Here is a 13,650-nt window from a genome sequence, read left to right as displayed (position 1 = left end):
TATAAATAGACCCTTAATATTGATCTAATTGTTCCACGTCTACGCCACGAAGCTCGCTGCACGCAGCTTTGGTACTGCATTTTCGCATTTTCGGGCTGAAATAAGGACAGAGAAAGTACACAAAAGGTTTGTTTTCGCGCGCGCGTGTTTGTGTGTGGTAGTGTGTGTATGTGTGTGTGTGTGTGTGTGTGTGTGTGTGTGTGTGTGTGTGTGTGTGTGTGTGTGTGTGTGGGTGGAGGGTGAGTTGGTGTGTGTGTATGTGTGAGTGTATGTGTGTGTCTATGTGTGTTTGTATGAACGTGTGTCTGTGTGTGAGTGTGTGTGTGTGTGTGTCTGTCTGTTTCTATGTGTATGTCTGTGTAAGTGTGTGTATGTATGTGTGTGTGTGTGTGTGTGTGTGTGTGTGTGTGGATAGAACAGCAGGCGTTTCGATAGAAAAAAAAACATTTCTCGATCAATATTGTTGCATGGAGAAGACACCCAAATAATAGAATGTATAATTGATTGCAGTAACCGTGCGTGAACAACAGAAAGTTTCCTACCGGCTTGGCAGACAGTTTACAGACACAGGAACGTGTGTGTGTGTGTGTGTGTGTGTGTGTGTGTGTGTGTGTGTGTGTGTGTGTGTGTGTGTGTGTGTGTGTGTGTGCAATCATACATATTATTAAACTAATTGAAAAATCAGTTTGAGCCTCAAATTAAACAACAGATCAATACAAATCCACGCTTTATTACAATATATCACAACACTATATATCAAAACAATCACGTTCAATATCACTGTTTGTTATAACATATTTAAACAAGTCGCGTAAGGCGAAAATAACATATTTAGTCAAGTAGCTGTCGAACTCACAGAATGAAACTGAACGCAATGCCATTTTTCAGCAAGACCGTATACTCGTAGCATCGTCAGTCCACCGCTCATGGCAAAGGCAGTGAAATTGACAAGAAGAGCGGGGTAGTAGTTGCGCTAAGAAGGATAGCACGCTTTTCTGTACCTCTCTTTGTTTTAACTTTCTGAGCGTGTTTTTAATCCAAACATATCATATCTATATGTTTTTGGAATCAGGAACCGACAAGGAATAAGATGAAAGTGTTTTTAAATTGATTTGGACAATTTAATTTTGATAATAATTTTTATATATTTAATTTTCAGAGCTTGTTTTTAATCCAAATATAACATATTTATATGTTTCTGGAATCAGCAAATGATGGAGAATAAGATAAACGTAAATTTGGATCGTTTTATAAATTTTTATTTTTTTTTACAATTTTCAGATTTTTAATGACCAAAGTCATTAATTAATTTTTAAGCCACCAAGCTGAAATGCAATACCGAAGTCCGGGCTTCGTCGAAGATTACTTGACCAAAATGTCAACCAATTTGATTGAAAAATGAGGGCGTGACAGTGCCGCCTCAACTTTCACGAAAAGCCGGATATGACGTCATCAAAGACATTTATCAAAAAAATGAAGAAAACGTTCGGGGATTTTATACCCAGGAAATCTCATGTCAAATTTCATAAAGATCGGTCCAGTAGTTTAGTCTGAATCGCTCTACACACACACACACACACACACACACGCACACATACACCACGACCCTCGTTTCGATTCCCCCTCGATGTTAAAATATTTAGTCAAAACTTGACTAAATATAAAAAAACACAGTTGCTCATATAACCACAAACAATTATCAATTACAACACTTAAAAAACAAAATAATAAAAACAAATATCATTCAAATATGAATCTAACAACTCAATCAATATATAAATTATGCTTCAAGCTAGTAGCAGAACAAGTCCAGAATAATGGATAAAGGGACAGAACCAGTTATAGTTCCGACAGAAACTGCTACAAAGACGAGGAGGTGCGTAAACCTGCAGATAGCACGGAAGCAGTACTAAATTAACCGTACATGAACAACAGATGTTACAGGCAGAGTGCTTCTGTGTAAACGATTCGGGTCACAATCTCAGGTTTTCCCTGACTTTTACTCGTATCGGGGTAAGACCATCCCTCGTGATTCCTGCGCTTAGTGCGATGTGTCGCTGATGATGAATTTCGTAACTGATACTGGTTGCACTTAGTGAAACACATTTGTGAGAAGAAAAAAACAAAACCACACCCAACAAGCAAACAAAAACCACACACCCAACAAGCAAACAAAACCACACACCCAACAAGCAAACAAAAACCACACACCCAACAAGCAAACAAAAACCACACACCCAATAAGCAAACAAAACCCACACCCAACAAGCAAACAAAAACCACACACCCAACAAGCAAACAAAAACCACTCACCCAACAAGCAAACAAAAACCACACACCCAACAAGCAAACAAAACCCACACACCCAACAAGCAAACAAAACCCACACACCCAACAAGCAAACAAAACCCACACACCCAACAAGCAAACAAAAACCACACACCCAACAAGCAAACAAAAACCACACACCCAACAAGCAAACAAAAACCACACACCCAACAAGCAAACAAAACCCACACCCAACAAGCAAACAAAAAACCCACACCCAACAAGCAAACAAAAACCACACACCCAACAAGCAAACAAAAACCACACATCCAACAAGCAAACAAAAACCACACCCAACAAGCAAACAAAACCCACACCCAACAAGCAAACAAAACCCACACCCAACAAGCAAACAAAAACCACACACCCAACAAGCAAACAAAACCCACACCCAACAAGCAAACAAAACCCACACCCAACAAGCAAACAAAAACCACACATCCAACAAGCAAACAAAAACCACACATCCAACAAGCAAACAAAAACCACACACCCAACAAGCAAACAAAAACCACACACCCAACAAGCAAACAAAAACCACACATCCAACAAGCAAACAAAAACCACACACCCAACAAGCAAACAAAAACCACACACCCAACAAGCAAACAAAAACCACAAGCAAACAAAACCCACACCCAACAAGCAAACAAAAACCACACACCCAACAAGCAAACAAAAACCACTCACCCAACAAGCAAACAAAAACCACACACCCAACAAGCAAACAAAAACCACACACCCAACAAGCAAACAAAAACCACACCCAACAAGCAAACAAAAACCACACACCCAACAAGCAAACAAAAACCACACACCCAACAAGCAAACAAAAACCACACACCCAACAAGCAAACAAAAACCACAAGCAAACAAAACCCACACCCAACAAGCAAACAAAAACCACACATCCAACAAGCAAACAAAAACCACACACCCAACAAGCAAACAAAACCCACACCCAACAAGCAAACAAAAACCACACACCCAACAAGCAAACAAAACCCACACCCAACAAGCAAACAAAAACCACACACCCAAACAAGCAAACAAAAACCACACACCCAACAAGCAAACAAAAACCACACACCCAACAAGCAAACAAAAACCACACACCCAACAAGCAAACAAAAACCACACATCCAACAAGCAAACAAAAACCACACACCCAACAAGCAAACAAAAACCACAAGCAAACAAAACCCACACACCCAACAAGCAAACAAAAACCACACATCCAACAAGCAAACAAAAACCACACACCCAACAAGCAAACAAAAACCACAAGCAAACAAAACCCACACCCAACAAGCAAACAAAAACCACACACCCAACAAGCAAACAAAAACCACAAGCAAACAAAACCCACACCCAACAAGCAAACAAAAACCACACATCCAACAAGCAAACAAAAACCACACACCCAACAAGCAAACAAAAACCACACCCAACAAGCAAACAAAAACCACACACCCAACAAGCAAACAAAAACCACTCACCCAACAAGCAAACAAAAACCACTCACCCAACAAGCAAACAAAAACCACACACCCAACAAGCAAACAAAAACCACACACCCAACAAGCAAACAAAAACCACACACCCAACAAGCAAACAAAAACCACTCACCCAACAAGCAAACAAAACCCACACATCCAACAAGCAAACAAAAACCACACATCCAACAAGCAAACAAAAACCACACACCCAACAAGCAAACAAAAACCACACACCCAACAAGCAAACAAAAACCACACACCCAACAAGCAAACAAAAACCACACATCCAACAAGCAAACAAAAACCACACACCCAACAAGCAAACAAAAACCACAAGCAAACAAAACCCACACCCAACAAGCAAACAAAAACCACACATCCAACAAGCAAACAAAAACCACACACCCAACAAGCAAACAAAAACCACACACCCAACAAGCAAACAAAAACCACACACCCAACAAGCAAACAAAAACCACAAGCAAACAAAACCCACACCCAACAAGCAAACAAAAACCACACACCCAACAAGCAAACAAAAACCACTCACCCAACAAGCAAACAAAAACCACACACCCAACAAGCAAACAAAAACCACACACCCAACAAGCAAACAAAAACCACACACCCAACAAGCAAACAAAAACCACACACCCAACAAGCAAACAAAAACCACACACCCAACAAGCAAACAAAAACCACACACCCAACAAGCAAACAAAAACCACACCCAACAAGCAAACAAAAACCACACACCCAACAAGCAAACAAAAACCACACACCCAACAAGCAAACAAAACCCACACCCAACAAGCAAACAAAAACCACACATCCAACAAGCAAACAAAACCCACACCCAACAAGCAAACAAAAAACACTCACCCAACAAGCAAACAAAAACCACACACCCAACAAGCAAACAAAAACCACACACCCAACAAGCAAACAAAAACCACACACCCAACAAGCAAACAAAAACCACACACCCAACAAGCAAACAAAAACCACTCACCCAACAAGCAAACAAAACCCACACATCCAACAAGCAAACAAAAACCACACATCCAACAAGCAAACAAAAACCACACACCCAACAAGCAAACAAAAACCACACACCCAACAAGCAAACAAAAACCACACATCCAACAAGCAAACAAAACCCACACACCCAACAAGCAAACAAAAACCACACATCCAACAAGCAAACAAAACCCACACCCAACAAGCAAACAAAAAACACTCACCCAACAAGCAAACAAAAACCACACACCCAACAAGCAAACAAAAACCACAAGCAAACAAAACCCACACCCAACAAGCAAACAAAAACCACACACCCAACAAGCAAACAAAAACCACTCACCCAACAAGCAAACAAAAACCACACACCCAACAAGCAAACAAAAACCACACACCCAACAAGCAAACAAAAACCACACACCCAACAAGCAAACAAAAACCACACACCCAACAAGCAAACAAAAACCACACCCAACAAGCAAACAAAAACCACACACCCAACAAGCAAACAAAAACCACACACCCAACAAGCAAACAAAAACCACACACCCAACAAGCAAACAAAAACCACTCACCCAACAAGAAAACAAAAACCACACACCCAACAAGCAAACAAAAACCACAAGCAAACAAAAACCACACACCCAACAAGCAAACAAAAACCACACACCCAACAAGCAAACAAAAACCACTCACCCAACAAGCAAACAAAAACCACACACCCAACAAGCAAACAAAAACCACTCACCCAACAAGCAAACAAAAACCACTCACCCAACAAGCAAACAAAAACCACTCACCCAACAAGCAAACAAAAACCACAAGCAAACAAAACCCACACCCAACAAGCAAACAAAAACCACACACCCAACAAGCGAACAAAAACCACTCACCCAACAAGCAAACAAAAACCACACACCCAACAAGCAAACAAAAACCACACACCCAACAAGCAAACAAAAACCACACCCAACAAGCAAACAAAAACCACACACCCAACAAGCAAACAAAAACCACACACCCAACAAGCAAACAAAAACCACACACCCAACAAGCAAACAAAAACCACAAGCAAACAAAACCCACACCCAACAAGCAAACAAAAACCACACATCCAACAAGCAAACAAAAACCACACACCCAACAAGCAAACAAAACCCACACCCAACAAGCAAACAAAAACCACACACCCAACAAGCAAACAAAACCCACACCCAACAAGCAAACAAAAACCACACACCCAAACAAGCAAACAAAAACCACACACCCAACAAGCAAACAAAAACCACACACCCAACAAGCAAACAAAAACCACACATCCAACAAGCAAACAAAAACCACAAGCAAACAAAACCCACACACCCAACAAGCAAACAAAAACCACACATCCAACAAGCAAACAAAAACCACACACCCAACAAGCAAACAAAAACCACAAGCAAACAAAACCCACACCCAACAAGCAAACAAAAACCACACATCCAACAAGCAAACAAAAACCATACACCCAACAAGCAAACAAAAACCACACCCAACAAGCAAACAAAAACCACACACCCAACAAGCAAACAAAAACCACTCACCCAACAAGCAAACAAAAACCACACACCCAACAAGCAAACAAAAACCACACACCCAACAAGCAAACAAAAACCACACACCCAACAAGCAAACAAAAACCACACACCCAACAAGCAAACAAAAACCACTCACCCAACAAGCAAACAAAACCCACACATCCAACAAGCAAACAAAAACCACACATCCAACAAGCAAACAAAAACCACACACCCAACAAGCAAACAAAAACCACACACCCAACAAGCAAACAAAAACCACACACCCAACAAGAAAACAAAAACCACACATCCAACAAGCAAACAAAAACCACACACCCAACAAGCAAACAAAAACCACAAGCAAACAAAACCCACACCCAACAAGCAAACAAAAACCACACATCCAACAAGCAAACAAAAACCACACACCCAACAAGCAAACAAAAACCACACCCAACAAGCAAACAAAAACCACACACCCAACAAGCAAACAAAAACCACACATCCAACAAGCAAACAAAAACCACACACCCAACAAGCAAACAAAAACCACACACCCAACAAGCAAACAAAAACCACAAGCAAACAAAACCCACACCCAACAAGCAAACAAAAACCACACACCCAACAAGCAAACAAAAACCACTCACCCAACAAGCAAACAAAAACCACACACCCAACAAGCAAACAAAAACCACACACCCAACAAGCAAACAAAAACCACACACCCAACAAGCAAACAAAAACCACACACCCAACAAGCAAACACACCCAACAAGCAAACAAAAACCACACATCCAACAAGCAAACAAAAACCACACACCCAACAAGCAAACAAAAACCACAAGCAAACAAAACCCACACCCAACAAGCAAACAAAAACCACACATCCAACAAGCAAACAAAAACCACACACCCAACAAGCAAACAAAAACCACACCCAACAAGCAAACAAAAACCACACACCCAACAAGCAAACAAAAACCACACATCCAACAAGCAAACAAAAACCACACACCCAACAAGCAAACAAAAACCACACACCCAACAAGCAAACAAAAACCACAAGCAAACAAAACCCACACCCAACAAGCAAACAAAAACCACACACCCAACAAGCAAACAAAAACCACTCACCCAACAAGCAAACAAAAACCACACACCCAACAAGCAAACAAAAACCACACACCCAACAAGCAAACAAAAACCACACACCCAACAAGCAAACAAAAACCACACACCCAACAAGCAAACAAAAACCACACACCCAACAAGCAAACAAAAACCACACCCAACAAGCAAACAAAAACCACACACCCAACAAGCAAACAAAAACCACACACCCAACAAGCAAACAAAACCCACACATCCAACAAGCAAACAAAAACCACACATCCAACAAGCAAACAAAAACCACACACCCAACAAGCAAACAAAAACCACACACCCAACAAGCAAACAAAAACCACACACCCAACAAGAAAACAAAAACCACACATCCAACAAGCAAACAAAAACCACACACCCAACAAGCAAACAAAAACCACAAGCAAACAAAACCCACACCCAACAAGCAAACAAAAACCACACATCCAACAAGCAAACAAAAACCACACACCCAACAAGCAAACAAAAACCACACCCAACAAGCAAACAAAAACCACACACCCAACAAGCAAACAAAAACCACACATCCAACAAGCAAACAAAAACCACACACCCAACAAGCAAACAAAAACCACACACCCAACAAGCAAACAAAAACCACAAGCAAACAAAACCCACACCCAACAAGCAAACAAAAACCACACACCCAACAAGCAAACAAAAACCACTCACCCAACAAGCAAACAAAAACCACACACCCAACAAGCAAACAAAAACCACACACCCAACAAGCAAACAAAAACCACACACCCAACAAGCAAACAAAAACCACACACCCAACAAGCAAACACACCCAACAAGCAAACAAAAACCACACATCCAACAAGCAAACAAAAACCACACACCCAACAAGCAAACAAAAACCACAAGCAAACAAAACCCACACCCAACAAGCAAACAAAAACCACACATCCAACAAGCAAACAAAAACCACACACCCAACAAGCAAACAAAAACCACACCCAACAAGCAAACAAAAACCACACACCCAACAAGCAAACAAAAACCACACATCCAACAAGCAAACAAAAACCACACACCCAACAAGCAAACAAAAACCACACACCCAACAAGCAAACAAAAACCACAAGCAAACAAAACCCACACCCAACAAGCAAACAAAAACCACACACCCAACAAGCAAACAAAAACCACTCACCCAACAAGCAAACAAAAACCACACACCCAACAAGCAAACAAAAACCACACACCCAACAAGCAAACAAAAACCACACACCAAACAAGCAAACAAAAACCACACACCCAACAAGCAAACAAAAACCACACACCCAACAAGCAAACAAAAACCACACCCAACAAGCAAACAAAAACCACACACCCAACAAGCAAACAAAAACCACACACCCAACAAGCAAACAAAACCCACACCCAACAAGCAAACAAAAACCACACACCCAACAAGCAAACAAAACCCACACCCAACAAGCAAACAAAAACCACACACCCAACAAGCAAACAAAAACCACACACCCAACAAGCAAACAAAAACCACACACCCAACAAGCAAACAAAAACCACACACCCAACAAGCAAACAAAAACCACACACCCAACAAGCAAACAAAAACCACTCACCCAACAAGCAAACAAAACCCACACATCCAACAAGCAAACAAAAACCACACATCCAACAAGCAAACAAAAACCACACACCCAACAAGCAAACAAAAACCACACACCCAACAAGCAAACAAAAACCACACACCCAACAAGCAAACAAAAACCACACATCCAACAAGCAAACAAAACCCACACCCAACAAGCAAACAAAAACCACACATCCAACAAGCAAACAAAACCCACACCCAACAAGCAAACAAAAACCACACATCCAACAAGCAAACAAAACCCACACCCAACAAGCAAACAAAAACCACACATCCAACAAGCAAACAAAAACCACACACCCAACAAGCAAACAAAAACCACACACCCAACAAGCAAACAAAAACCACAAGCAAACAAAACCCACACCCAACAAGCAAACAAAAACCACACACCCAACAAGCAAACAAAAACCACTCACCCAACAAGCAAACAAAAACCACACACCCAACAAGCAAACAAAAACCACACACCCAACAAGCAAACAAAAACCACACACCCAACAAGCAAACAAAAACCACACACCCAACAAGCAAACAAAAACCACACCCAACAAGCAAACAAAAACCACACACCCAACAAGCAAACAAAAACCACACACCCAACAAGCAAACAAAAACCACACACCCAACAAGCAAACAAAAACCACTCACCCAACAAGCAAGCAAAAACCACACACCCAACAAGCAAACAAAAACCACAAGCAAACAAAAACCACACACCCAACAAGCAAACAAAAACCACACACCCAACAAGCAAACAAAAACCACAAGCAAACAAAAACCACACACCCAACAAGCAAACAAAAACCACAAGCAAACAAAAACCACACACCCAACAAGCAAACAAAAACCACAAGCAAACAAAAACCACTCACCCAACAAGCAAACAAAAACCACACACCCAACAAGCAAACAAAAACCACACACCCAACAAGCAAACAAAAACCACTCACCCAACAAGCAAACAAAAACCACACACCCAACAAGCAAACAAAAACCACACACCCAACAAGCAAACAAAAACCACTCACCCAACAAGCAAACAAAAACCACACACCCAACAAGCAAACAAAAACCACACACCCAACAAGCAAACAAAAACCACACACCCAACAAGCAAACAAAAACCACACACCCAACAAGCAAACAAAAACCACACACCCAACAAGCAAACAAAAACCACACACCCAACAAGCAAACAAAAACCACAAGCAAACAAAAACCACACACCCAACAAGCAAACAAAAACCACACACCCAACAAGCAAACAAAAACCACACACCCAACAAGCAAACAAAAACCACACACCCAACAAGCAAACAAAAACCACTCACCCAACAAGCAAACAAAACCCACACATCCAACAAGCAAACAAAAACCACACATCCAACAAGCAAACAAAAACCACACACCCAACAAGCAAACAAAAACCACACACCCAACAAGCAAACAAAAACCACACACCCAACAAGCAAACAAAAACCACACATCCAACAAGCAAACAAAAACCACACACCCAACAAGCAAACAAAAACCACAAGCAAACAAAACCCACACCCAACAAGCAAACAAAAACCACACACCCAACAAGCAAACAAAAACCACACCCAACAAGCAAACAAAAACCACACACCCAACAAGCAAACAAAAACCACACATCCAACAAGCAAACAAAAACCACACACCCAACAAGCAAACAAAAACCACACACCCAACAAGCAAACAAAAACCACAAGCAAACAAAACCCACACCCAACAAGCAAACAAAAACCACACACCCAACAAGCAAACAAAAACCACTCACCCAACAAGCAAACAAAAACCACACACCCAACAAGCAAACAAAAACCACACACCCAACAAGCAAACAAAAACCACACACCCAACAAGCAAACAAAAACCACACACACAACAAGCAAACAAAAACCACACACCCAACAAGCAAACAAAAACCACACACCCAACAAGCAAACAAAAACCACACCCAACAAGCAAACAAAAACCACACACCCAACAAGCAAACAAAAACCACACACCCAACAAGCAAACAAAACCCACACCCAACAAGCAAACAAAAACCACACACCCAACAAGCAAACAAAACCCACACCCAACAAGCAAACAAAAACCACACACCCAACAAGCAAACAAAAACCACACACCCAACAAGCAAACAAAAACCACACACCCAACAAGCAAACAAAAACCACACACCCAACAAGCAAACAAAAACCACACACCCAACAAGCAAACAAAAACCACTCACCCAACAAGCAAACAAAACCCACACATCCAACAAGCAAACAAAAACCACACATCCAACAAGCAAACAAAAACCACACACCCAACAAGCAAACAAAAACCACACACCCAACAAGCAAACAAAAACCACACATCCAACAAGCAAACAAAACCCACACCCAACAAGCAAACAAAAACCACACATCCAACAAGCAAACAAAACCTACACCCAACAAGCAAACAAAAACCACACATCCAACAAGCAAACAAAACCCACACCCAACAAGCAAACAAAAACCACACATCCAACAAGCAAACAAAAACCACACACCCAACAAGCAAACAAAAACCACACACCCAACAAGCAAACAAAAACCACAAGCAAACAAAACCCACACCCAACAAGCAAACAAAAACCACACACCCAACAAGCAAACAAAAACCACTCACCCAACAAGCAAACAAAAACCACACACCCAACAAGCAAACAAAAACCACACACCCAACAAGCAAACAAAAACCACACACCCAACAAGCAAACAAAAACCACACACCCAACAAGCAAACAAAAACCACACCCAACAAGCAAACAAAAACCACACACCCAACAAGCAAACAAAAACCACACACCCAACAAGCAAACAAAAACCACACACCCAACAAGCAAACAAAAACCACTCACCCAACAAGCAAACAAAAACCACACACCCAACAAGCAAACAAAAACCACAAGCAAACAAAAACCACACACCCAACAAGCAAACAAAAACCACACACCCAACAAGCAAACAAAAACCACTCACCCAACAAGCAAACAAAAACCACACACCCAACAAGCAAACAAAAACCACTCACCCAACAAGCAAACAAAAACCACTCACCCAACAAGCAAACAAAAACCACTCACCCAACAAGCAAACAAAAACCACACCCAACAAGCGAACAAAAACCACTCACCCAACAAGCAAACAAAAACCACACACCCAACAAGCAAACAAAAACCACACACCCAACAAGCAAACAAAAACCACACCCAACAAGCAAACAAAAACCACACACCCAACAAGCAAACAAAAACCACACACCCAACAAGCAAACAAAAACCACACACCCAACAAGCAAACAAAAACCACACACCCAACAAGCAAACAAAAACCACACCCAACAAGCAAACAAAACCCACACACCCAACAAGCAAACAAAAACCACACCCAACAAGCAAACAAAAACCACACACCCAACAAGCAAACAAAAACCACACACCCAACAAGCAAACAAAAAACACACACCCAACAAGCAAACAAAAAACACACACCCAACAAGCAAACAAAAAACACTCACCCAACAAGCAAACAAAAACCACACACCCAACAAGCAAACAAAAACCACACACCCAACAAGCAAACAAAAACCCACACCCAACAAGCAAACAAACAACACTCTTCACTAGAAGCAGCCAGCCGATTGATTGTTGGTACGTGTCCAAGTCATCTCGATAGTTCTGCGATCAAGACCTTTCTCGTTTATACCGGAAGCACTGTGTTTCAAGCTTTGGACCAAAAGGGTCTTCTTTGACAAGGAGAATGGTTCATTCTGTGGTCGAAATGCAACAAGTGCGCCTCGGACAGTTGTATCTTCAATTTGCAAGGCTGAGTAGTTAAAGTTGGGTTCGAACACATCTTTTAATCTCTACTATTTCTTGAGAAATCAGTGGGGGTTTTCCATTTATTAATACATACACAGTAATGAATGAGGTTATTATTGCATCATTTGGAAAATCAATGTTGTGATGGCGGACGCATAGATTCACACTATAATTACTTATTGGTCCCTCCTCGTGCCAGAACATGACTAAGTCCTGTTGAGTTATCACTTCATTTGATTGTTCAAGATGACTCTTTGTCCATGGACATTCTTTTGCAGTTTGCCGTTTGATTAAATGACAGTTTTTGACAGCCTTGATGAATATCCTTTTTTTCAATAGACTGATATTATTTTCTATTTTTGTTGCTGATTAATGTTCATACTAATATGCAATCACACTATTTTCTTTAAATATCCTATTTGTTTAAATGCATTTGCTATCAGAGATAGTTCACGTTCCGAAACATACAGTTCGGAATTCTCGTTTACATATTCAAGGAAAGTTCTATACATTGTTCCTATCATTTAAATAAAAAGAAGACACACCAGTAACCAGGTTATGTAC

The 13,650-nt window shown here is 40.9% G+C and overlaps 1 protein-coding gene across 1 annotated transcript in view; it reads right to left on the bottom strand.

The window, feature by feature from the left end:
• LOC138947803 (uncharacterized) overlaps positions 1-13,650 on the bottom strand; it is a 217,600-nt gene that overhangs the window by 120,773 nt on the left and 83,177 nt on the right. The gene's annotated exons all lie outside the window — the stretch shown is intronic.

This window comes from Littorina saxatilis, linkage group LG14 (genome assembly GCF_037325665.1).
Source record: "Littorina saxatilis isolate snail1 linkage group LG14, US_GU_Lsax_2.0, whole genome shotgun sequence".
Taxonomy (NCBI): domain Eukaryota; kingdom Metazoa; phylum Mollusca; class Gastropoda; order Littorinimorpha; family Littorinidae; genus Littorina; species Littorina saxatilis.
This window is presented reverse-complemented; position numbering and strand designations above follow the sequence as displayed.